At 43.2% G+C, this 27,640-nt stretch overlaps 1 long non-coding RNA gene across 1 annotated transcript; it reads right to left on the bottom strand.

The window, feature by feature from the left end:
* Positions 1 to 17,235: 17,235 nt before the first annotated feature.
* On the bottom strand, positions 17,236 to 27,197 carry LOC138066198 (uncharacterized). The gene is made up of 2 exons (XR_011139442.1): positions 26,942 to 27,197; positions 17,236 to 17,572 (listed from the first exon to the last, which is right to left on the bottom strand). It is a non-coding gene; the product is annotated as an uncharacterized lncRNA (long non-coding RNA).
* Positions 27,198 to 27,640: the final 443 nt, after the last annotated feature.

The following is a 27,640-nucleotide window of genomic DNA, read 5'->3' as shown; positions in this document are numbered from 1 at the left end:
ATTAATACCTTTCTGACAGGATGTGTAATCAGCAGGGGAGCAAGGCAGGTACTGTGCCTCGGAGAGATGTCTCTGATGGGCCCGTTAAAACGCTGTGACTGACAGAGCCCTGCCATGCACTTCTAATGTAGCATTTAAATGCCCTGGTGAGGGTAACAAAGGTTTGTGACAAGTTTTTTTCCGTTCCATGTCAACCTTGCTGTCCTTCCTAGTCTCTCTCTCTCCTCCCTCTCTTTTTTACCTGTTTTAATATCCGAAAGCAGTAAGCTCCATAGGCGGATTCACACGTAAACATGAGACGCAAACAAACCTGCCTGACGCTCACCTCCCTTTTCATAGATGCTGGGAACAAACTGGCAGAAAGAAGATTCTTAAGAAAATTGCAGTGCAAAAAAAATTGATGTCTGATTTCTATTAATGCTTTTTGAGCCATTGCAGACTGGAGCAATAAAGCTGCACCGTGGTGCCCTGTTAGCTCCCAGTGGACGGGATCATTTGGCACCCGAAGGCAGAGGGGATGCAGGAGGGGAGGGCTGGGGAGAGCAAAACAAAGGGAGGGGAAAGGGAAGAAACAACAGAAAATTAGGTAAGCAAACTATCGGACCCGTTCCCCCCTCTTCTGCGGGAGGTGTTTTTCTGATGAAATAAGAGCAAAGGAGCAATGGGCTTTGACAAGCATCAAACATATCAGCTGTTTCTGTGGCTCCCATGAGGTCTGAGGAGAAAAATAAGCAAACGGGTGGCAGCATCTCTTTGAGGCGTCAACAGGAGCTGCAGAGGATAGGGAGAAACAGCTGAATCGGCCTCAGATAGTGAATGTTTTGTGATTCCTCTGCTGTGGCATTTACGTACTTTTGCCATTAGGGAGATAAACACTGTCCTACTCATCATTGTGGCAGCGTTAGTAGTTGTTTCTTGTGCTTGCACTAAATCGAAGCCCGAAGCAAAGCCCCAGACCTAAATGTTCCTCTGTTCTGAGTATCAGGTTTTCTTTATGCCCTATAACTTTCAGCTTTTTCTCTTTTTGCCACTAAGCATTTTCTGAAACTTGTGGCTGGAAGCTGTAGTTTTTACGATATTTTTAGTACACTGCATGGTTGTTTAAAGTGCACCTTATAAAACTTCAGTCCTCAGCCAGCCCCCTATAAACTGGCTCTGTTTTACATCAACAGGCTTCAAACCTTGCTGTTCCCCACCCTCCCTTTTTAATAACGAGGCAATCTACAGCAGGAATTTCTCTTACATGTGCTGATGCAGCCTACTCAGAATTCAAGACAGGAGGCTTTTACTTTATTTTATTATTTCACCAAGACTAAAATCCTCAAGATACTATTTTCATTTTTAAGAGCAGCCTGGGTAAACACTGAAGATGGAATTAAGAATTTTACTCTTGACACAAAGAAGCTTAAATAAAATGAACATTGGACATAGCGTCATCTAGCCAGGAGCCCAGAAAAATTAGCTAGCAAAAAAAACGGCCTGCTCTATCATAACTCAGGCTCCAAACAGCCAGAAACACGTGGGCCAGTTCAGCTCTCATTTCTGACCAGGCCAAATCTGTGGCTATACTAGTCTTCAGATATTAATTTTGAAGAGTTTGGCTTTGCAGCCAGCAGCTTGCGTTTTTCCATAAAAGGCAATGATGGACAAAGCTCAGAGTAGAAGGTTCAGATGCTTCTTTGAGATTGAAGTGGACTACTTCAAGAACTTAGATCTGCAAAAATGGGTTAGCCACACCATAATTTTTCAGATAGTATTGACTACTTCTTTCCCATCAGGGTGGAACTATTCAAATATCTTCTCTTGCATGATACTGGTGCCTCTAGCTAGTATACTGTAATATTCCTGTTAGAGACAGCCTGGAACACCCAGCTGAGGCCAGAGTACCATGGCAGTAGGCACATGGTACCTGTATGTAATAGGAAACTTAAATATCTGAAAAAAATAACCATCAGTGAATCCCATTCATCACTTTTGCACTAATTTCTGTGAGGATTATTACCTGCTTGGAGAGGGCACCATACTCCCAAAACTGGAACCTCAGTAGACCAAGGATGTCAAAAGGAAGTATTTTCATTTGTTCCGATTATCATGGTTATTATTATTATTTTGTTTCACTCCTGTTTTCACTAAGGGAATGGGATATCGAACTCTCACTTGTGAAAGATCTTCCAAATCTCTTCTGAATACTATCTTCCACTTCAGCGCTTATTTCTCTTTCTTCAAGTATCGTCCTGAGCAAGGCAACATGTTTTTCAAGCTGTCTGCAACTGTCTTTGAAACATTGATACTTTAGTTAAAAACCAAAAGGAAGTGGAGGATATGGAGTATCAATGGGAGGTAGCACTCAAGCTGATGGTGCAGCACTGTTAATTACACAATACTTTTATTGAGCAATTCAGTGGTAATTCTTACTGCTATTCCTCCTTAATAAGATCCATTGTGCACCATAAAATAGTAACTAGGACACAGTTTGTATTCAACATGCATCTCATATCTCTTTAGCAGGTTCTTCCATATCCATAATCTCATCATTATTACTATTACCCTCAGAAGACAGTTGACTTGCATTAATCAGACAGGCAGCCATTCCCTTGCCAGATTTTCTGCAGTTTTATTGTGCTTTTGGACATTTTAATTAACTTGAAAAATTAATTAAAAATCTTACCTTATTAATATCTCCTACCTTCCCCCTACTCTATAATCTATTATCACTGTTTATCATCACCGGCCATTCAATTCCAGAATGGTCTGGTAACGGGCAAGCACACCAGAATGCCTAGGTGATGAGAAAATGATAGAGTGACTTGGAGACATGTTAAAATGCTCGAGTTGATCTTGTATTTAAAGTATAAGTAAAAACAAACTGCTGCAGCTCCTTAAAGACTATTCCAATTCTTCTAACTCACAGTATAGCTTAAATCCTCAAACCTTTCTTCTATTCTTGTATAGTTGGTTGGAGATGATTGCCAGAGTATAGACTGAATGAAATGAAGCCAACTCATTTAAGGATGCCATGACACATCCCTGAGACTTGGTCACCAATCATATTAGTTAGAGTTTTACAATGTTCTTTATGGAAAAAATAAATTAAATAAGGATGTATGGAAATTAATAAGGATTCCATGGAAAAAGTTCTTAAAACATATATAGTTTAACAGAGTAAAACAACCTTCTGCTGATATTTTAAAAACAAGCTACAGAACTTGGTAAAGAACAGTTGCCTCGTGATGAAATTCAGTAAGGTAGTTTAAAATTGTCAAGATACTGCAATATTTTTTAGAAAAAATACAGTGCTTTGCAGACAGGGGGTTTTTCATGTATTTTTGTCTATGCTGTCATGCTTCTCTTAACTGCTCAGCACTATTAACGTGATGAAGCTGTGATTGCACTGGCACAGGCAGTTCCACTGAAGCCAGCCAGACTAACAGCAAAGAAGGATGCAAGACACCACAAGGATCTGCAGTCTTGTCCTCAGCATTTCAGTTTGGGGTGCTAGCTGGGATCTCACCTCTGTTGCGTTTGAGGCTGCTCCAGCCCATACAAAGTGTTATGCCTAGTCTGAAAGGTCTGCAAGCAAAATAGCAGATTTTTGCTTTAGTGCACCACTGTTGTACATCAGATTTTTAGCACCCAATCAATGTTTTGGAAATGGAGCAGCTACAAATCACCTCAGCTTTATAATTAATATAATTAATATACTCAAAGTGAAATCTTGGCCTTTTGTTAAGAAGGGCTAAGGCACACCTGAGCCAATTCCTCACATTTCAGCAGAGGGAGTTCTGAAATGATGGAAGATCATCCCTCTTCTGAGGGCTGGTGGCCCTTTTCACTGTGAAGGAGAAAGGTAACACCAGTTACTACAGTAACCCACGTGGAATTTCTACAGGGAAAGTACAGGAACAAGATCAGAGCCTTTAACCGGACCTGCCTGCTAATGATGCTGAACACAGACTTTCAATGTCTTTCAGTGTCTAGGAGGAAATGGGACCTGATGGAGATCCAGTGAGGTTCAGGCCTTACTTTCCTCAGGGTAGAGATCCTAACAGTATGGAAAGCTTGTCTTGGGGTTAAGGGACATGGCTCAGGGCTGGGTTAAATCCCACCAGTGGACATTCTATGTGTGCTAGTCCTATGGACGTTGGATGTCTCTGTGCCACGTTTGTAATCAGAGCCATGTAAGCATCTATAACTAGCTACTGCTCAGTGGAGACAGGCAATAGCAGGGGAAAAGTAAATTGATTATTACCCATAAAAAAAGTTAAAAGTTCCCAACAGATAAAATACTCAGAGCAACTGCAGAAGCCTTCAAACTCCTGTCAAACAATGGGACATTTCCAAGAGCTCTCCATAAAAGAGAATGATCTGGGGTAGATCTCTCCCAAACTGTCCGTCTTTAATCCTTTTAAGAACAAAGAGCTTATTTTCTAATTGGTATCAGAATTTCATGAGCAAAGGCCTTCACCCACCTTTTCATTGAAGTAAATATCTAGATTACCAGAAGACAAAGAAAAAGCAGTGCCCAGCATGGCTTAATCCCTAACAAAAAGCACTTTGAGGTAGTTTAAAGCTGTACATCCTATTACAGCCAAGAAAGAGGCTTCTGAATTATTTAGTAATCTCAGGCCTTTCAAAAGGAGAAGAAACTCATTGCCCGGTTCCATGGGACTTAGATGAAGTTGTGTAGGTGGGAGTATTAGATATTTATCCACTATGGACTTTGATAAATAATTTACCAGTTCAACTGTGACTAACAAGATTGGTGAATGGTGAGATTTCCACAGTAAGCAAAGAGAAATGTTTCCTCTATTGACTGCTCAGCTGAGGTCCCAAACTGCTGAAAGAAATCCAGGATGCATCCTGTGAAAATCTGCCAGGCAGCCGGAAAGTGTCATGTTACGTGGACAAAAGTACTCTGCTTCGTAGCTATCATTATGGAGCTATCATTACCTGCCTTAGATAAAATTAACAGGTTTATTAATATAAGCTTGGACTACTGGATCAGAGGGGCCCTTTGTGCAAGCAGTGATGCTTTTCACACAGAGATATCAGAGAGCTAAGGAAAGTGTCTTATTCTTGTACTGAACAAGTGAAAAGCTTATGAGTCCTTTTGCTTAAAAACGGAGACAGAGCACTTTCAGAAAGAAAGAAATAAAAGTGTGTTCTCCACTAAAGCTGCTAAATGCACAGAAGCAGAATTTATGCGCATTCCTAAATAGTGTATCTTTCTCTTTCTTTTTAAATAGGTGGCCCAGAGGCTATCTGTAAACCTTCTCTCCTGCTCTTCTTTTGAACTAACCCCGTTCATACTCTTTCAGTTGCCTGTGCACATTATCAAGCAATAGTGACACCAAGTGGTCTAGCTTAGCTGATTGCTAGCATTTTTGTTTCCCTGCTCATCCCCGGGGTGGATATCGATTGTCATCAATCCTTTCTGTAAACATATCTGAAATAAATCTAATATCAGACATTTATCCTGTTGAGGGTATTGCTCATCAGTTTGATTTAAGTTATGTTTATATACGATTATAATATGATTTACAAGAGACCTTCCAACTTTTCACCGTGTGGTAGTTTTAAAGTTCTCTATCAGAAACGTGCCTGTATAATCCTGACTGTAAGAAGATTAAAAGCCTTCTTTTCATATCTGATCTACAGCATAGGCTAGACCAATGCAGCAGGAATGAGTATTATTTATTGTTTGCATTTAATGTGTGTCTAGTATGCACCAGCAGAGATCAGGGGCTCTGTTGTGCTAGAGACTGCAAACGCATGAGGAAAACTGTTCCCAGCACCAAAAGAGCTTGAAGTATCCCAGATGAAAAATGAAAAAGGCAGCAGCAGTCAGCAGATGGGACAGCACAAGACCATGATACAAAAACAACATAGCAAAGGGTGTCCTGCCCCACCAGCTTCCTAACTAAAAAGAACACAGCACAAAACCCCTCACTTAGGGCTACAGAGCCCCTAAAGCAGTGGAAGACAGTTGTGATGGCAAAACAAGCAATGCTGGTTGATGGTATCTGGCAACAGAACAAACTGCTAGAGGGATCTGACGACCCCAAGGTATAGTCATCACCTGGAGCCACAGCAAAACCTTTTCCTTGCCCCCGTGATATTGACAACGGCAGTTCCACCTCTGCTTCTCAAAACCAGCAACTGAAAATGTGTAGCCTTTCCCTCAAACCTACCAATGGTATATCTGAACATTTCAAAGAGATATACTAGCTGAAGAGTACAAACTATTGTAAAGACATTTTCAGCACATCCACAGTGGTGCATTTTATTTTCTATTTCTTGTGAGCTGTTAGTCACCTAACACATATTTGGATGGTCACTAATGCCAGATTGTTCAGTAAATTCTCCCTGAATCCTGAAAGATTTCTGGACCAAAGGGTTAAATTCGTAAGTCCGCTCCCCAGAATTACTCAGACCAGCTTCAAACAAATGGGCTTGGAAAAGGGGTTGCTTAGCAGACAGCACCTCCAGCTCCACCCTTTTAAATCGCAGAATATATGAACTCCAACAGCTTCAACACATTCCCTGCCTTCATTCCCTTTAGGGCATGAACTGAAGATGTCTATACAGAAAAAGAGAACAAATGATTTGGAAAGGAAGATGTTTTACTTCACATTCCTCCATCAGTGACTGTGACAGTGTATACCACATAGAGGAACTCAGCATCTTTTCAGATGTACTTCGCAGTTTCAACAACAGTGGACATTAGACCAAGGGGAGATGATATCACGAGGATACCAGCTTTAACCTAGTAGCATGAAGAGCAAAATCACAGAAGGCACAAAAGCATGAGCCTAAGAAGCATAAATATACTAGGGGTTGGAAGAAAAAGAAAGGGCCATAATAAAGGGTGTTCTTGTTCTCCACATCAAAGGTGGTGGTGACAGCCATATGATCACACAGCTTCTCTAGTCTGGCTGTGGCTGTCCAGTCTCAGAGCTCATCATCGGGACACGCTAGAGTCCCTGGCTCTAGTGTGTGTTGAGCCTGTGTACGGCACCTTCAGTGGAACTGTTAGTCACAGTAGCTACTCAGCACCTAGCACTGATTTCTCTGCTCATGCTGAAATCACACGTTCATTTTTCTGTGGAGATACATCCTGGTTCCTCTGCATCAGAACTGCAAAACAAGGGAGCTGGGTTTCCTGTTAGAAAGAAGAATAAGGGGCTAGAGTGAGCATGTGCTTGCCCCATTTTTCTTTCCTAACGTTTAAATAACCAAATTTGCATTTCCTTCCCCCTAACACTGAGAAGTCTGCTGGTTAACATACAAGTGCCCGCTGGCAGAGCTCGCCAAAGGGTTCCCCAGGCCCCAAACGCAGCCGAGCAAAACAGGAGCGTCTCATTGCACTCAGCATCGTGCTGCACGTCCAGATCAGCTCGTATGGCACATGCACAGCAGATACTGTGCTGCACCTGGGGGCGGGGGAAGAGGCCTTTTGAGCTGGGAAGCCCAGATTACAGGCCCCACTGCCCCGTGCTGTAAGACAGCCCTGGTTGTTGCTGAATACAGGTGCAAGTGAGAGAACATGTTCTTCGTTATTAGCTATTCACCATGTGTGCTCCAACATTCATTAGTCTCCTGTTTAACTAGAGTTATTCAAGTAAGGAACAGAGACAATACCATATGACTTATGTGAACACTCACACACCGTGAATAATGAATAGTGAATAGCCAAAGTGAACCTCTCGCTGGATTGAAAATGCTTTGTCCAAGCTGTTTAACAAATACTTAGGAATAATATTCCCATAGACAGAAATTGGATCTTGTTGAGGAATAACTGATACACATCCCCCTCCCCCCGAAAAGAAAAAAAAGAAAGAAAGAAAGAAAGAAAGAAAGAGGAAAGAAGGAAGGAAGAAAAACTAAAAAGCACTCTGAATTTACTCAGAGTGAATAAACTCAGCAGGCTCTGCATGCATGCAACTATGGGAACTTTCCCTAGATCCACAAGAGGAGGATATATATATATATAGATATGTTTATATATCCGCACATAACCCCTTTTTCTTGCTGTTGTTACTGCTTTCTGCAGTTTTCTAGATGGCAGTAATATTGAAATAATTTCCTCTGACAGCAGACCGTTAAGTGGTGGCACAGTGGAAAAGTAGGACAGCGCTCCAGCCATACAGGAGTTCACCCTGTCGGGTTTTGGAGGGAGTGATGTTCTTTCCAGTAGAGAGTTGCCTAAGCAGGGTGTAGGGACTATGCAAAATGAATGGATATGCCTAGACATGGACCTGCTCTGTCTTTCTGGCCTGTCAAGGTCTGGCATTTACTCAAGCTTCCTCATGTTGAGTCGTCGTGTTCTGTTGAATTCAGTAATCTGCCTAGAAATGTGAGGTGGCAGGATCGGAACTGTGAGACAAAGAAGATCACATGAGCTGAAATTATCTTTTACAAAGCAAAAAAAAAAAAAATCCTAAAGCTAGATATAGCTCCTCAATATTATACTACTGACAGGTAGGCTGGACATACATCCATGCATGTGTGGATTGGATTGCAATTTGGAAACCTCTCTAAAAGACTGAGGAGACTGCTCATGTGTAAGGCTTTCAAAGCAATCAAGGCTTTCAAAGCAATCAAAACCCTAACAAAGTCCAACAGAACCATCTTCTCCAGTGTGCTCTGTCACGAAGGAGACTGTGAGCCTTGACTTAAATAACAAAGACTCAAGCTGAACGTAAGAGCTGTAACCACAGCTTGATCCTAATGTAAAGCTTGCCTCAGCTTGCCAGAAGGGTCCAGGGCAGGTTTATAAGCAAAATATTCACATCCTCTGTACTTTGACATAGCACATAGCATCATCCCTGGGAAATGATCCGCCATGAAAACAAACGGGTAGACTCAGAAATTTTTTTCCCCTTGTAATCAGAATCAACTTTTATTCTTAATATGAGTTCAAACACACCACTTGGTCCATTTTATTTCATATTACTCTGTTTTGTTCTTTTGCACAGGAGCCATGAGAAGTGCTGCAGATAGAGTGGAAAATCCCAGAGCTGTGTTAAAAAAATTCCAGATGTAAAGCAAAATGGATTAATACACTTTTCTACAAAGTGGTAAAATGAAAACACATCTGATGGACTTCCACACAGTTTGCCTCAGGCAAAGAGCATTCCATTAAAGTAAAAATACATTTGGTCAGAGCAAATTAAATGTTCCCAAGGAGGAATAGCTTAAGGTCAAAGGTGAAGCCACTTTACTTGAACACATGTTTTCAATCTGTTTGACCTCTGTGATCAGCAAAGCTCAAAAGTGCAAAGGGGAAGCTTAAAAGAGATTGAGAAGAATAAAAAATAAAGAGTAATGCATAAGACAGCTGCATAATATAGGCATAAACTCCCTGTACTGAAAGACAAAAAGTTTTGAAGAGTTTTTCTATGTTCCTTCTTGGGGTAATAAAAGACCTGGAAGATCCTGACCATATTAGAGTAGTGTTTTTTTCTCATCAGTTGGGTCAGAAAGAATAACACTTAAGCTGTTATGGCAAGGATTTGTGTATGATAGAGTGGGATGATGAGCATGCCTGAAAAGACTCCAGGGAAGTGGATAAAAAGAAGAAAAAGAGCGAACAAAAGACCCTCTTTCTGCTGAGCCAGTACCCTGTTTCACGCACGTTCCCCCCAAACGTGCTTGGCCTGCTCGCTGACAGATGGCTCTTTGGGCAGGTTAGTGCCCCAAGAAGCCCACGGGCTGGGGCAGCCAGACAGTGAAGAGCAGCCCACCGAGGTGCCGGGCGGCAGAGGGCTTGCCACGCGAGCCGCTCGATGGCTTAGGTCTACAACAGAGGTCTCATTTCCGAGACTGCCTAACCTCAGCTCTTACCCCTGCAGTCTAGACAGACCAGGCAGGTAGGAGGGAAAGGGTGAGCAGGGACAAGAAAAATGGGGTTGTGTTTTGCCACAGGGCTGCCCCCCCTCCCCTCCTTTCTAATAGATAGCACAAGTCAGGGTCTTCTTCAGCACAAAGTGAATGTTTTGGGCCCATTTTCAAATGTGACCAGATTAAAAACAAACAAACAAACAAACAAATAAACCTTCAGCTTAAGGCTGTTTTGGAGCTTTCTCACTTGAGTATATATAGCCCAGAAGGCTACTAACTACTAACCCTTTTATTGCCAGCCGTGGGTTTATAATATCTGCTAACACTGCACATTCACTGTCCTGGCAGCCAGCATAGGACTGGCTTTCCCCTGCTGCCAGCACTCGAGAGAGGATCCTCTCAGCAGCGACTGTTCCTTGCAATCTACATTAATCAGGTCAATAAGAATGGATTTTGCTTTACACTCCCAAAGAAAGGCTGTCGCGTGAGCACACTACCACAGATCTTTGGACAAACCAGACTTACCGAGGAGCCACATTTGGTCAAAATGCTGTTTTAGAGCCAGTTAATTTAGCTACTCAGTATTTCACAACTCATCTGTTTGCTATAGGTTAGCAAATTCATTGGCCTGTCTCCATCTATGACAGCTGTGTTATTGCCTGTGTCACTGCAGGAGAAAGAGAAAGGTGCTTTGGGTCTTTCCCCGGTTATTACTGCAGCTTGATCTGTCTACAGCGCTGCAGCTGCAGGTTGGATCTCCAGCGGCTCCCTACCCAGTCACATGCTATCAGGCACCAGTGCCACCAGTGCATCTCCTGCTGCTCACAGCCCTGGGCTCAGCTGTGGGCTGGTAGCCTGTCTCTACTCCGTTCTGGGCTCAGAAGGTTTAAGTGACATTTCCCCCATGATTTTCAGCACGCATTTGTCTTCTCCATTGCTTCAAAGCAGTAGATAACTACGAATGCATTTTTCAAAATGAGAGTGTGTCTGAACCTCTCCTAACTCCTGATCAGGAATAGCAGCTCTGAGTCTGTCATGAATCCTTGCTCTTACCGGTCATGAAATTGCAAAGCCCGCACCTCAGGCAGTGTGAATGAGAAGAGCTGAATCAATTTGTATTATATGATACAGACTAAAATCACCTGAAAAGCTGGTAGACAGCGTTCAGAAAGTGCACAGCCATCTCACAGGTCCTCCAAATGCAAATCAACCCAAAACTTCTGACCATAACTCCCCCTGCTGTGAGTTAACTCACCCATACTTCCCACCTCACATGCCTGAGCTCTGCGGAAGGGCAGATCCTGAAATCAGGCTCAAATCATTTGTAAGATCAGTGCTATTTACACCTTATCAAATGGCAGCAACACATGCAAAAGGGGTAGGTTACACCTTTCTTGGCGTAGCTCGGATCCGGGAGGTTGGCTTTTTTATTAGCAGGAAAGCAGAAGAGACTGTGCCGTGCGGGGAACAATAGAATTTGCACTTGCCATTCAGAAAAGGCGTTACATGTCTCAGACTTCTGTGGCTTCATAAATTATAACACAGTGTCAACAGCGCACCTGTGAGGAGATTTTAGAAAAAAGGAGCAAAGAAACCGCCCGCGTGTCAAGGGGATAGGCAGGCAGAAATGCTAGCAGTGTATCTGGCCACTGTCTGCTGCAGTCTGTGCAGCTTTTGCCCCTGTGCGCTCCCACCCATGAGCAGATTTGCACCAGCATCACTGGAGGAGAGGAGGAGAGTGAGCGAGCGAGCACACTTTTATCACCCTTTGCAAAGCTCAGCTCTTCTTTGCAATCAGCTCTTGTGCTCGGGACCCGCTTCCCCTCCCCTTCAGCACCACACAGCGACTGGCTTTTAGGGGCGAGGGTGGCAGGCAAGGCAAGGGGGGGCTTGGGAGGGGATGGGGCTTTGCATAAGAGATTAAGGACCAAAGATCCCAGTCATTTCCCTTTTATCTATCTGTGCGCTGTGTCACTGAAGTCTCAGCTTTCCCTGTGTTATATTCAGCATGCGGTGTGACTCATCTGCAAGCGCAAATTACCTTGCTAAAGTATTCTTAGGAGAAATAATTAGCCACAAGCACCTCCTCTGCAGCCTCCTGTATATGCCTCAGGGGACTGGGGCGCTTGACATAAATCATTTAGTCCCGAGCCCTAGCACGCACCTTTCCCAAAGGAGACCATAATTGGCAAAGTAGTTGCCAACTGGGTTTAAAGTGATTTGAAATTGTTTTCCATATAGCCTTGCTGATAGCAAAAGGTTTCCCCTTTTCCTCAAGCATGAGTTACAGTAACATGATTGAATGTAACCAGTTATTCAGTTCAAGCTGTGATTCTGATACAGTATAGACAATATAAATTCCCCAGAGCTCTGTGAGGCCACCTCAATGGTCCATTTAAGTCCAATTCAATTAGGCTCACTATAGTTCTTAGGATTTCTTAGGTATGTTTGCAGCAGCCTTGGGGTTTGAGTGTGAGAACAGTATTCATCTAGGAGTTTTAAATTAGGTCTCAGGTGTCATCATTCTAAATGAATTATTACAGTGGTGTGTTCATGCCACTACAGGTAAGGTTATGTTAGTGTCTCCACTCAGCCATTTTAATGCACCAAGGGCTGAAGCTTGGTATGTAAGGTCCTTGCCTTACAGTGACTTTTTTAACCCCATTTTTTAAATAATTGGGCTGCCTGGCACCAGGTTGGATTTAAAATACATGTAAGCATGTTGTTTACTTGCAGCTTCTGATCAACTGTCAGCAACATGGTTTAGGAAATCCTGTTATGTCTATAGCACCGCCAGTGTGCTCCTCTTGGCAGTGAATAAGGAAGAAAAGGTCCCTGTCCTGCTCGGCTTGTAATCACTGCACATGGCAAACAGCTGGGCAACAAGAAATGGAGTGCTGGGAATTGCAAAGGAATGGGGAAAAGAGTGCTAGTTTCCGTCTTGCTCGTGTCATGAGTTCAGTGTTTCGATTTTAAAGCCCTTCTGATTTCATTGCATTTCCCTAGCCATGGCTGGTGGGGAGCGAAGCACAAAGATGATGTTTTGTTTTGCTTTTCCCTGCTTTTTCTCCTGTTCTGTCTGAATTTGATCTCTCCAGTATTAAACACTTCTGAAAAGGCTTTCAGGAATGAGTGTGTTGAGAGGAGGGAAGTACTCCAGAGCCCCGAACGGCACCTCCGCATTTTGTATCTACAGAGGGACACCTTTTGGTTCATCCAGCAAGGCAATATAGATATGCAGATGAAGCTTACTTCAAAGAAGTACGAACGAAGAAGCAAAGAAGAAGTATAATTTTTGGCAGGTAAATCTGGAAGCTCAATTGACACTTGGTTTGAATCCTGACCCTGGTATATAAAGGGCAAAGAAAACATATTTTTACTGACCTAAATAGCAAAATTATTTTCATTATTTTCTCTGGTCCCATCTAGTGGCTCCAGCAGAAAGTGAGACCCCCCCTTGGCCCATCACTATATTAACAGAAAAAGTCACAGTCCTGCTGGGACTAAACAGACAAAGGGCAGGGGACATTTCACAGGCAGGGGAGCTGAGGAACAAAGCAATCAGGTGGCCTTTACATGGTTACACAGGCTGTCGGGTCTCCTGAATCCAGTTTTCCTGAGAACCACATAGTATTTTTTAAAGGAGTGCCCTGCCTCTCATAGACTTAATCTTTTTCTATTATTTTTGTTGTAGAAATTCCACTTCTCAATTTCTCTCCATTCAAATTTGCTATGTCTTGTCCCTATAATCCTAGGAGAAACAACCCAATATTTTGCTTGTGTTATGTAGGTGAATAGGTGGAAGAAAAGACTCAAAACCTCTTTCCTCCAGTCTCTGTCATATTTTTGCTAGGGCAGACTTGTCACCCTAAGATCCTTCTGAGATCAAATAAATGCCTCCAGGAACTAAAGATCAAAGGAGAAAAAAGCTTAATAAGTCACTAGTCTGGGTATTTCCTTATATAAGAGTGGCCCTTCATGATTCATGCAGTCTCCTGGGTTAGGAAAATTCAGGGACAAAGCGTGCTTCTCCAGAGGCAGTGGCACACATGTAGGGGAGTGCACCCATGGGGTGCATCTACACAGACTAGAGGAGACACTGTGCACTCACTTTTTTCCTGCTCCAAGCTATCTATAAAAGAGTCAGAGCTTACCTGGAAGTCATCGAGCAATGTTAGCAACTCCAATGTACTTTCCAATGTAATTTCCAATTTCCCAGCTTCAGAGCAAGGCTGGTGGCCAGCAGTACCAGCAGCGAGGATGTGCTTAGAGAGCCACGGACACAGCACTGATTTCTGCTGGCCACAACCAGGGACTCATGCTGCCTGAGCATCCATACACAAAGAAATGGGGCTCACAAAAATCACTGTTCTTCCAGGGAAGACACGCTGAACTGGCACTCACCGTTCATGAGCAGAGAGGTTGTCTCTAGACCTGAGCTGGGATGTCCTGACTGCCACATTAACTTTTCCAGCTGATTAACACTAATCTGGAGGTGCAAGCACTGTGCACAAATTGCCACTTAACCAGACATGTTAGATCACCTCCTGTGTACTGGATGCTTTCCAGTGTCCGTTTCCAGTAACGGAATTTCCACATCTGGTGGTGACAAACTGCCCAGGATTGTCAGCACGATTTCCTGCAGTGATTCATTTTCTTTTAGCCACCTTCACTTTTTTAATCCTAGCTTTGTCTCCTTGATCTTCCATGGCATCTTCCTCACTCCTAATACTAATACTGCTAAAATACAATCAAGGTCACTTCAAGGTATACCACTGCTACTCATGCTAACATCTCTTACGACTGGCAGCTCAAGGGAATTAGATTCAACTGATTTAAAGTTGATCACATATTTAGATATCTTGTTGGGTCAAGATTCCAGTGAAAGGGAATATGTTGTCTTAACAGAAATAATAAATATCTCCTAAGGAACAATGTTATTTTAAGACAGCTTCCTAGAGGAGCTGGCATTTTACCTTGTTCTTCAGAGTGTTTTTTTTTCAGGTGCTCTAAAGTCCTATGCTTTCCTGAGGTCTAAAGTAATTAATTCTTATGGATGTATTTCATTATCATTTAACTATCTCCTTTTGCTAGAAACACTTTTGGAAGGTTTTGGACCAACTGGACAATGAGGTTTTAGTAGACACCACATCGTGCCTTGAGACAGGTATGAAAATTCACATGGTACTCCAAATCCTGACATCTCTGCAGAGTGAATCTAAAGCCAGACTGGTAACTGGGAGCAAAAAGTTTCCCCTAAAGCTAAAGTATGAAAGCCCTGTGTAGGATGCTCAGATCTAGAAACTGATTCTCATCCGTGAGGTGCTGGTGTTCAGCACAAGTAAAGGGAATGAGGAAAAGCGAATGCCTGCCCTAAAACTTCCTGGGGCCTAAATTTTTCCTAGAGAAAAACAGAGTGTCTACGAGTCTGGTTAAGCTTGCTCAGGTTGCAGTCGTCCTCTTAGGACAGCCCCACTCGTCCAGATTCACTGGTGCTTGCTGACTGTTGTCTAAGCTGGGAGAACTCCAGAGCCTTCCCAAGACCTAAGTGCCTTCTGCATTCACAACTAAGTCCCTTGTCAGGGCAAGGCCTGATACACGCTGCTTCTCGCATGCTTTGCTTTCCTCAGGAAGGTTGTTCAGGCATGCTGACTGGGAGGTTGTGGTATGCTCTTCTGGGCCTCTCTTTTTTGGCAACCTGCAGCTCAGTTCCCCCATGCACTTGCAAGTCTACTGAGATGTAGCCAGTGTGTCCCAGCCAGGCTTCTTCTGGTCTCTTATATCTTTGCATATGGCGGGAAAGGATTAAGTGAGCTCCAAATGGAAACTTCAGAGGCATCCTAAAGCTGCTCATTTAGAATCTTGCACATTGGTTTTGCCTGAACTGGCTGAAAAGAGGCTTAGTTCGGGCCAGAGATTTGTGTTCTCTTATTTCTTCATTCTCTGTGTTGACAGCATTTTTACAGGCTATATGCCAAGTAACTGAGAATCCTTCGAACCGGTTCTCAGCTGAAAGGTATCTACAGGGAGGCACTCTAACTTCCTGTATTTCCTGTAACTCAACCACTTTGGTCACGGTTTCCTTGCTGCATCAATACAGAAAGGAAGCTACCACAAACACAGTTACAGCACTAGGAGGGCACATCATCAAAGCGTGTCTATTACTTGCAAACTATGACACCGTTAGCATCCACATGGACTCTTTTCATACAACTTGACTGCTCAGATCTACTTAATGCAGCTGCATCCTACAGGGTGTGTGAAAATACATGCTGTCCTGTATTGTAGCCGTTGTGTATCCTCCATAGGTTACCGCTCGCCAGCTTGTTTTCTGTGGAGCAACAGTGACATCCAGTGGCTCATGAGACCAAGCTGAGCTGTGTAACTCGTGCTAGAGGCATTACTCAGAAGCATGTATCTGCTTTACTGTCATTATGTAAAACTGATATGCCTAATACTAACAGGCTGAGAGAGCAGCGTTACTGCTCTTTTTAATAGCAAAATAGTGCATTCGTGAAGTCACTCAAAAATGAACAGTAAAAGTTCCACCCAGGGAGCTAGGAAGGAGCTTGGACTCATAAACCACCTAGTTAATACAGACTACAAATATGTCAGTGAGCAGGGAGAGGGTATTTCTGGAAGGCAAAGTTCACCTTCATGCCTCTGGGCCACCACCCCCCCAAAACCCAAAAGTGATAGGAAGCAACCCTATAATAGTGGGCTTGATTTTCACAATTAAAGTAAGTGCACAGTTATTTTTTCTTCTTATTCTTTCTTCTTAAGATTGTGACTGTAAATCTTCCCTTCCCAACAAAGGGTCTTTAAAAAAAGTACGTGCTGTGATTCTCCCGATACCTGCCCGTCACACAAACCTTGGCTCCAGAGTGGTAAGAACCATCAAACAAGCAAAAGCTAAGAGTCAGTGATGCTGAAACCTCTCCTACCTTTTTCCTAAAACCCAGCTTTAGTGTCAAATATGACAAGAGCTACCCTTACAAACAGACCTGAGGCAAAGTCTGCACTGGAAACCTCTATCTGTGGAACCACGTTGGTTTAAGCAGTGACATTTTTATTCCTCTTTTTTATTCCTGGTGAATCCCTAGAGCAGGATTAGCTGTACTAGCAAAAGCTCATGCAAAGGGGTGATGGGAAGCAAGTTAACAGGCAGTAGCCTCCCCTCGCTTGCAGTGCCTGGGGCAGCCATAGCTCAGCCTGAGTGTCCTTTCCTGATCACCCTCCTCCCTCCAAACCGTGGAGACATCTAGCCCTGCGTTTTCCTCCGAGCTGTGCCTGTGCTGGAGGGCTCTGCAGCTGTGCAAGCTAAGCTCCCTGCTACAAAGCCTTTAATCATCCTTGTCTTTAATGTTCCGTTAGTACAGCAACCTCTCAGTATTTCCAAGGATATGAATTTACTTGCAATAAGCAATTGTGGTAAACACTACCGATAGTAAGTACTTTGAGGCAATTTGCCACAACTCGTAGACGAATCGTTCTCATTAGGTGGAAAAATGCCGTCGTAACAGAGGCAAAAGGGCTCCAGTGGCCATGTAGCTGAGTCACTGCTTGTGCGTCACGGATCATAAGGACTGGAGTAACCACACAAGAAGCCACTTCCCATTGTCATCATCCTTGGCTGCACCACAGATTTAATAGCACTAAAATTTTTTTTAAAATGCATAGATGCAGGGAGAGGAACCCCCAACCAGTGGATGCTGAGGCTTCACGGTTCCTGAAAGGAAAGAAAAGCAGATAATTAATTAAGGCAATTAGTAGCTTTATTTTATTAGTAGCTTTCGTAACAGCCCAAGGGGATTCAGGACTATCAATGAATTGCAAGAAAATCAATATCTAATTGAGAAGTAAACATTTGCTGTTGCAGATCATTCAGTACAACCTCAAACCATGGAAGGGGAAACCTGCACTTGTGAGATCTCTATCCCTGGGGCTGAAAGAAGACGTTGGCTAGATGTTAGTGTGGTCACCTCCTCCTGCCGCATGGTAGATCTGAGGGAGGACTGGCCCCTTGGGGGCTCTTGCTAGAGCAGGAGGTGGTAACTGCATCCCGGATCAGTACGTTGTCTGCCTTTCCCACTTGTGTGCCTCTCACAGTGCAGCCTGCACATTCCTCTTTGCCCTTCCCTTGTTACAGCTCTGCCCACGCCTCCTAAAAATTGTATTTTTTTAGGAATCCTAGAGATGAATTCCCTACTAGCAGTGAACATTTGAGGAAATCCATGGGACACCTGAGAAGAGCTGGAACTATCCTGAATAAGGAAAGCACCAGCAGGTGACCAATGGCACAGGAGATCCCACGGACTTAATCAGCTCTAGAGACACTTCTGTGGATGCCCACCTAGGAAACAAACACCTCCCCCTTCCCAGGATACACCCTACTGATCTCATGAAGAGAGAACTAAGATGACTTTTTACTATTGCAGCTTTCACATTTACCATTGCTGACTTCCCCGGCAGACAGACAGACAGACACAGTCCCCTTCCTACCCAGGGAGCCAGCCCCGCTGCACATGCTGGTGACTGCTCTGTGCATGAAGCAGAGGAGGAGGAAGGTCTCTGCTGTTCCACCCTCCACTCAGCAGCAGCGAAACCTGGACTGACCCAGCCTGTAAGAATAACCATCTCACCCAAGACGCCTGTTTAGAAGCATTTCTGCTTTCTTCCCTCCCCAAGCTTAAGAGGAAAAACCCATGCAAAAAATCAGCTGCCACTCAGTGCACAACAGCTGCAGCCCACATCAATGACAACCGTGGTAATATGCCAGGGCTCCTGGAGAAAGGGTACGGCTGTCAGCACACTAGGTGGGCGACAAAGTTACACTGGTGCCTCATTAACCCAGAGGGACAGCTCTGAACAGCAAGCAGAGGAGCCAGGGACGGCCGAAGAGGGGGAATCCAGTCTGCTCTTCCTGTCGAAGCACAAGCAGCTAATTGACAGCTCCATGCTGTCAGACAGGCATGGAGGAGAAATCTTCAAACTTGTCGTCCCGACAGGAAAAAAGAACTGCATGGCTTTCTAACAACCTCGCTTCAGCATCGCCTCTTTTTTCATCTGCACACCAGTCACCAGCAGCAGCAGCGTCTCCTGTCAATTGCTGACAAAGGATTCCGCCTGCCACCGTAGAGATGCTGCATCATGAACAACAGGCCACCGGGAGAGAAGTGTTGACTGTTGGAAGATTTAAAGGCAACAAGCTCTTCTTTGTAAGAGAGAAAAAAAAAAAAAGCGGGTGGCAAGAACAAAAAGGTTGGGAATAAAAAAAAGACAGGGAGGAAAACCTGCCGTGAGGAAGGTTTTATAATATGGGAAATAAAGAAACAGGAAAGAAGATGGTGGCCCAGTGTGATGAACTGTGGTGTATGCTAGTTTCTGACCCCTGCTCCTGATGTGGTCCTGCACTGAGGCTGCTTACTATCTCTAGGGATCAAAAGCAGGAATGTGATGGGATTCTACTGAAACATCAATAAAATCCATTGTTTGTTGCTCTTTACAGGCATAATCCTACTGCCTCCTGGTATGTTTAGCCCAACAATGTGTCATAGACTCATAATGTTCCACTGGGGTTTGAGTAGGGAACTTGAAATATTATGCTTATATATGTGATAACTTGCAATTTTTAAATATGTCCATATTCAACCTGGTCTGACCTGACGATCGAGTTACAGCAGTTCTGACCTCTCTCTAATTCTCTGCAGCCAGCAAAAATCTGGCTGAACTCCAACCTGTTTTATCTTTCTCTTTTTAACAGCCTCAGGATCTTCGGTTACGGACACTGCTTTCTAAACGGAGGTCTGAATTTCCACACATAGCTCCTACAACTCTTTTCAACTGTGAAATTTCCAGGTAGCTGTCGTATCCCTTCTTCCATAGGAATGGCCTAGCGGGTCAGGGCAAAGACCTAGCTAACACGACATCTTCTTTCCACTGTGGTCAAAAACACAAAGCCAGAGAAGAGCATAGTAGCAAGCATATAGTGACATTTTACCTGGATTCCTCTCCATCCTTTCCGCTCACCAATTTAGCTTTCAAAGGTGCGGAGGGCTTTTTCTCCTCTTTAAATGTCAGTAACTATTTTTGTCTGGTACCCACTGCATCTATGACCACAGGCATAGCTCTATAATGTGCTTCATTTTTCACCTTTTTATTTTGCAGAGGCAAAGCTCCCCTTGTTCACCTGGCGAACTGAGTCATCTGACATTACATTTGCACTTTCCCAGAGGCCAGCAGGCTTCAGCTACTAAACCATCATCATCTAGACTTCCCCTATGGGCATAATATGCTAATTTATACCCACAATCAAGCATCTGTGATACCATTTGTGCTGCAGATACTGTGGAGGGAATTGACGGTTATTCAGATCTTGTGTTAACTGAAGAAAAACTGATTTATTCCCCCACTGAGTGGAGCAGTTACTAAAACCAGGGTGGATGAACTCTCCTTTTGCAATGTGCCTTGCCTGCATGCTAATAGTTTGGAGTCTAGGTGACTCATTCATTGGAGAAACTTTGCTCTCTGAATTATTCACTTATTCAGCCTACTAAGCCAGATAATAAGAGATGGCAGAACCTTTCCTCATCTCTCAGAGGGTATATTAATATCTTTTAAACATTCATGCTCTGCCCAAATATATATATTTCAAGACTTATTTTTGTCTGAGTTCTTTTTCTTTAATCAGTTTGACACCCTTTCGTTCTAATTTTCCTTGTAACGTGAAGGTTTGGCTGGGAATTGAGCCATACTTCCCTACGAAAGAAGACTGGTTTCCTTTTTTAGAGAGACGTTTGAGGAAGCTCAGCGTTTATTCCCTATGACAGGGAAAATCCTAAGATCACTTCTCTCTTCCCCTCCCTATCCAAAGACTGTCATTTCCAAATTCATTTTAAAACCAAAACATTTCCATCCATCTGTATGACTGAGTCCTCCATCTCCTATCTTGCCTTCAGCAGCTTTTCTCTGAGGTGAAACCCAAGACACACGTCTGTTCAAAACAGCCTTCTGTAGCTGCCTGCATTTCTCTCATGTTGATCCTGCATTGTGAGTTTGCCCCCTAAATTCCAGTCATTTGCTGTGCCAGGTTCAAGCTTCCCAAAGTGCAGACCCCTCTGCTTTGCTTCTCCCTTTCTCTCCGAGGGCCTTGCTCCCCTGTCTGCTGTGGCTCCCCTTTTAGCCACAAGCAGCAAAATGCAGCCACTACTCCCTCCTCGCTCCTTTTTCACACTGCATTGATCCCCCCAGCAGATCACGCGCTTCCCACTGCAACACCAACAGCTCCTGATGTCCCCAAGCTGTTCCCAACTCCTCCAGTAAAAATGAAGCACCAAAACCCCATATCAGGGACATTCAAGCCCCAAAGCAGAAAGAGGTATCAGAGGTCTCCACACTAGCAGGGACTTCAGCATTGCTATTGCTCTTACATGCACATTACTATATCTTGCGTTAATGAGGAACAATACAGAATCCACAACAGAAAGATAGATGAGATGGGTCTGAGCCCCAGCCTAGACTCTTTCAAATCTCTCTGCAAAACTCACCTCTTCCAGGATGTCTGTAGGTTGAGGAGGAGTTACAGACAGCTGAGAGGTTTTCCTTCATGTAGTAATTTCCTGAAATCATCATGTGTATATCAGGGCTGCCAACACTTTTTCCATCAGGCACCGGTTCATTCTGTGATTATAAAGCACCTAGCACAAGAGGTTCTTTGTCCTGCTAGTCTTTCAGCCTCCAATAACAGAAATCATAAACTTATTTGATTGCGTGCCCCTTACTCCTCCTTTGGAGCATCAGATCTTGGAACGTCAGTCCACAACCGAGTCGCCCTATGCCTTTTTAGCTTGCCTAGTGCAACGGACATTCATTCCAAGCTCCTCTACATGACTAATAAAACATAATAATATATAGCAAGGCTTGACTCATACTGCTTTTTTTCTCCATTTTCTCTTACCATAGGAACTACTGGCAAGATCACATATAATGATAATGTTAATGAGGTTAGGCATAATTTTGAATGTGTATGAGGACAGTTTCCAATCACAATAAGGTGAAACAGACTTTTTTTCCCCTGTTGAGGCCTATTTGCTCTGAGTCACTATTTACCTCTGGCTCTTCACAATGCTGCTGTGCTAATGCTGTTTCAACAGCCATTTTTAACATTTAATGAAAGCGCTGTGTTAGCTTTTAACCAATTGATTGTTATGTTCTGCATTGCTGAATTAATTTTTCCCCCTTTTTTTCAGTCTAAGCATCTCCTTTCCACTAAACCGGTCTCTGAATAGGCCAAATTTAGTTTTGGGCAAAGAACGTTTAATTTTAAACATTCTTATGATTTCTCCACTTCCAGATAATGAAGTTGCACATGGAGTATGTTTTCTGAAGTTTAGTGCTGAATGATACACGGAGAAATAAATAGCACAGATGGTAACGGATGAGTGAAAAAAATGACACGGTGAGTGCTGTTTTAAAAAGAATTAACATTTTAAAGGAGAACAAGGGACACACTGGGACTATGTCTGGCCCATGGGTGTAAGCAAGGGAGAGACTCAAAGAAAGTCCTTTTCGCACAGCTAGTGTAAGCCATGGCAATATCCTTTGTGTCTGATTGTTCCTCGTATGGATACAGAAGCAGAGAAAATCCAATATGTACATATATTTACACTGGTAGAGCCCTCAAGAGACTGTATCCCTCTGAGTTATCTGTGGGTGCTATGGGTCTATGCTACAGTACGATATAGCTCAAAGCAACTATCACCTCTTTACAGCAGGTTGATAAAGGAGAGATAGTGTTAAATTTTCTGGCATATAGTTTAACGCAACTTCCATTCCTGGACTTTAATTATATCCAGGTGGTGTCCAGGTGCAGTTGTCTGGACTATTTCCATTGGGCACATTTGCTTATAGAATAGTCTCGTTGGTGGTTTCTTTCTGTTTTAGAAAAATGTGCTCTCCTGGCTATTCATTATGGGCTTTCATTCCTCTCAAATTTTCCCTATGTCCATAAACTGAAAAACAGCTAATCAAAGTCATAAATAAAAGAAGCCAGCTCTGACAAGTGAAAACACTTCTAAAATAGTTTATATAATTTGCTTAGCCTCACTGATCTTTCCAAAATGTACAGCAAGCAGATTTTTAAAACATGTAGTATTACTCTTGAGCTGAAAAGTTTTTTTTACCTTGTGGTCCTGAGAAAGCTGAATTTCCCCAATTCAGTTTCCCCAAAAAACAATCTGAACTTTATAAGGTAATTTTACTAGAAGTAACCCATAAGACAGAACTATGGAACCAAGAAGCTATTTGCGCTGGAGTCCAAAAAAAACTCTGGGGACAAGGGACAATAATCCGCCACTAAATACAATAATCTGCCACTAAATTCCATCACCAGATTTGGCTATGCCTAGCAATCTCTCTGCAGTCGTTAGAGAGGTAAGTGGTGTTAGAATCAAAGAATCACAAAGCAGTTGATATTGGATGGCACCTCTAGAGATCATCTGGTCCAACCCCCCTGCTCAAGCAGGCTCACCTACAGCACATTTCTCAGGACCACGTCCAGTCAGACTTTGAATATCTCCCAGCACGGAGACTCCATAACCTTTCTGGGCAACCTGTTCCAGTGTCCAAACACTGTCTTAGTAAAAAAGTTTTTTCTTATGTTCAGATAGAATTTCCTGTGTTTTAGTTTTTGCCCATTGCCTCTTGTCCTGTCATAGGCCTCCTCTGAGTAGAGTCTGGCCCTGTCCTCTTCTCTTCCCATCTTATATTTATAAACATTCAAAAAATCCCCCCTAAACCTTCTCTTCTCCAGGCTGAACAGTCCAAACTCTCTCAGCTTCTCCTCATATGAGAGTTGCTCCAGTCCCTTTACCATCTTTGTGGCCTTCTGCTGAACTCACTCCAGTAAATGAATGTCTTTCTTGTAGTGGGAAGCCCAGCACTGGACACAGTACTCCAGATGTGGCCTCACCAGTGTTGAGTAGAGGGGAAGGATCACTTCCCTCGACCTGCTGGCAACGCTCTGCCTAATGCAGCCCAGGATACCATTGGCCTCCTTTGCCATAAGGGTGCATTGTTGGTCCACGTTCACCTTGGCCATCAGGACCCCCAGGTCCTTCTCTGCAGAGTTGCTCTCCAGCAGGTCAGCCCCCAGCCTGTATGGTTCATGGGGTCATTCCTCCCCAGGTGCAGGATTTTGCACTTGCCCTTGTTGAACTTCACGAGGTTCCCCTCTGCCCTTCTCTCCAGCCTGTCAAGGTCGCCCTGAACGGCAGCATAACCCTCCCATGTATCAGCCACTCCCCTTAGCTTTGTATCATCTGCAAATTTGCTGAGGGTGCATTAAGTCCTGTTATCCAAGTCATCAATGAAGATGTTAAACAATATTGGCCTTCATCCTCAGCGACCTCCATTCAACAAACATGAGATGATCGGAGCTGAGACTTGGTTTTGGTTCGTATTAAAGGCACGGTATAAGACAGCTGATTACAGAAAATAACTTAGTAGTAAGCAATTACAAATTGATTCAACTTAAATTAAATGGAAAACATAGCAAAATTGTTTTGCAGTTAAGATTATTGATTTCACAGAAAAGAAGCGTAGGTAAATCACCTGAACTGAATTTTGAATGGAGAGAAAATGTGCAATTTCTCTAAGACAAAGGTGGCCAGTGTGCTCAGATCAGCAGGATCTGCCACTTGTTAGGAAAGCTCTGCCACGTGATTCTTCAAGTCTGTTAGCAAGTCTCTTTGATAAAGTAATTAAGTTGTGGACAGTGCCATAGAATTGGGGAACAGCAAATGTATGACCTGTAATTTAGAAGGTGAAAAAATTGACCCATATTAACAGGTCTTTAGAGGCACTTCAATAGCTTGCAAGGCTTTAAAATAGGATTCTGTGGGGAGCCTAATTAATGATGCAGAGGTAGAAGTAGTATGGGATAAAATGCAGCATGGGTTTACTAAAGGTAGACCTTGCAAGACTAATTCAATTTCTTTCCTTGAAAAGGTAACTACGAGTGTATCAGGGGAGGTATTGCCAGTAAAAATAGGGAAACATTCATGTCCTTGTATGAGGCCCAGGTGATACCATATGGAAAACTGCATACAATCGTAGTCACCCACGTTTACGGGAGATGAGTTGCAGCTGGAAGAGGCGCAGAGAGGTCAGCAGAAAGATTAGGAAAACAGATACAAGCAGTCTGGCAGTTCAGCCTAACAAAAGGGAGGCTGGCTGGGCAGCTGGCTGCTCTGCAAATGCTCTGGAGGAAGAAGACATGCACAAAATAAAAGGCAACACTGGCACATCAAAGGCAGGCATGATCTTGGTCTGACTGGTGAAGCCATGCAGCCATATAAAATAATCACACAACGCAGAACTACACCCAACACCAGGCAAAGGCTAACAGAGAGTCTAAAGGTCCTTCTCCCCTACAGTTGCACTGAACCTATGCATACAGTACGGTCTGGAGGAAATTTAGGCTGGAAAGAAAGCTAACTGCAAAAGCAAAGGGGCTCATGCAGAGGTGTCCAAGAAGAGTTGTGAGACAGAAAGCTAATTACAGCTCAGAAGGAGCTTGCGCTCTTTAAGAAGGGATGGTCCAACAAAGTAGCCTGTGAGAGAAGGGGCCTCTCAGACACTCAGGAGCTGTCTTTTTTCCCTCATTTCCCACTTGCTGCTTTTCAAAGACCATTGCTATAGTTTTACGTAAAAGACATGCTCTAAACTAACTTTCAAACCAAATTATTCAAATTAATTCATGTTAAGAAATGCAACGTAAAACTAGCTTTACTATTAATTTTGTGAAACTGCAATGAAAAGCAAGGTTACTTGAAAACCTATATAACTGTGTCATTTCAATAATTTACACACTTTATATTCAAAGATTCCTGGATTTTAATGTCAATGAATATTATCCTGAAAATAATTTATCATGTGAATAAGGTAATAAAACAGGAATAGAAATAAAGCCCAGCAGCAATACATAGGTATTGGTATGGATACAAGCTGGCTATTACTAGCCATTACTGCAGATTTCCCCCATGTGACTAGGACAAGTTACACAGAGCCTGATTCTGTTTCCAATTAAATCAGCTGGACTAGAATCAAGCATCGCTCCACTCTTTGATTTCACCTCTCCACCTGTAAAATGAGGGTAACGCTTCCTGTAAGCATAATTTCTTGCTATTTGTTTAAGTTAACTAAGGTTTAGAAAATTCTCTGGATTCCTGGGGCAAAAAGTGTGAAATATGGTAATTCTGGAAATATTTTTGGCTTTTTCTTGACATTCTGGAAGACAAAGGAAATCTCATTCCCGGGGAACTTCCCATCTAATGCTCTGACTCTCAAACTGTGGTATTTGCAAAGTAGCCAGAAGTAGCTAGTAACACTTTATCAGGGCATAGCATTTTCAGTCAAAATTTTCTTAAGGCTATGCGGGTTGTGAAAGAAATTTTAACAGCTCACAGTGATCAGTAGGTCCACAAACTTTGGGAGGCACTCTCGTAGTAAATGGAGGTCAAGATGAGTGGAAAAAACACAGGAAACATTGTTTTAATGTTATGCCCACCACACTTGCAATACATGCCGCCTTGCATGCCCAGTTTTACTGGTCGTTAGCTGTACTATTATCATGTAACTGGTCAGCAAAATAGGAACTCTTAGCGATAGCAGGAAGGCGATAGGGTAGAAAGAAGAGGTGCTGGCAGTTCACAGTGTGAAAGCCCGTTTCCCACTTTGAAGGGACAGAGTGCTACAGGGATATAAGTACCACATTGCTGGGGAACCCACGCACAGAGATCCTATTTCACAACCTCAAGACCTCACCACCATTTACAATTTTTCTAAATTAAGCCTAAAAACAGGACAACAATCATGGATTGTAGCACTGCACTCTCAGTGCTTTCACCTATTATTCACTACCTCAGAGAATCAGAACTAAAATAGAAGGAGAAATGACCAAAACAAAACTGTTTATGCGTTTAAAGTGTTCTTTGTATCACCTACAGCTGCAATTAAAGGACAGATTTTCCAGTCTTTAACCTCACAGTGATCCATGTCCATTAGCTCATAAGCATCTGGCATATCTTCCCTTACTTACGTTTCAATCTGGATGATTTCTCCCTTTAACTCCATCTCACGCAACTTTCTTTTTGACAGTTGTCACAGTGCTCTATGCTGAATTCCCCCAGTTCTGTTCTGTCTCTGTACTTCGGCTGCTTCCCTGTCAGCTGCACTTCGGATGCAATTTTTCAAAACCTCGACAAGAAAGCGAACAATTATGTCCATGCACTTAAATTCAAACAGAAGTTGTCAGATCCTCATCCTTTGAGCAGCGCTCACTTCCGCTGTGTGCTTTCCCTACCCCCCCTCTAGCGGTAGCACAGTCTCAGCCCCAGTAGTTGCCTGGCTGGTTACAGCTGCAAGGTGCGAGGAAGGCTAGCCCACAGCACTAGTCAGCTGCTCCCCTGTTACATAGCAAGTTCAACCTGATCTAGCTTTAGTATTAGCCTTGTTTTGAACAGGAGGTTGCACTAGATGACTTTCACGTGTCCCTTCTAACGAAAATTATTTGTAGCAGTGTTAACGGCACCTTCATCCTCTTCCTCCACCTCAATAGTCTCAGTGAGGCTGGAAATGATAGGGAACACCAGGGCTTCATTCAGTGCCAGGTGACCTACAAGGCCACGTACAAGGAGCCCACCTACTGCAAGACCAAGTCATAAGAAAACTGCTAAACTCAGCATCCCTAAACTCATGAACATTTGGGGAAAAAATAATAATTAAACTTTGGACTACA

This window comes from Struthio camelus, chromosome 2, assembly GCF_040807025.1.
Source record: "Struthio camelus isolate bStrCam1 chromosome 2, bStrCam1.hap1, whole genome shotgun sequence".
Classification (NCBI taxonomy): domain Eukaryota; kingdom Metazoa; phylum Chordata; class Aves; order Struthioniformes; family Struthionidae; genus Struthio; species Struthio camelus.
The sequence above is the reverse complement of the archived record's forward strand: the minus strand, read 5'-3'. Positions and strand labels throughout refer to the sequence as shown.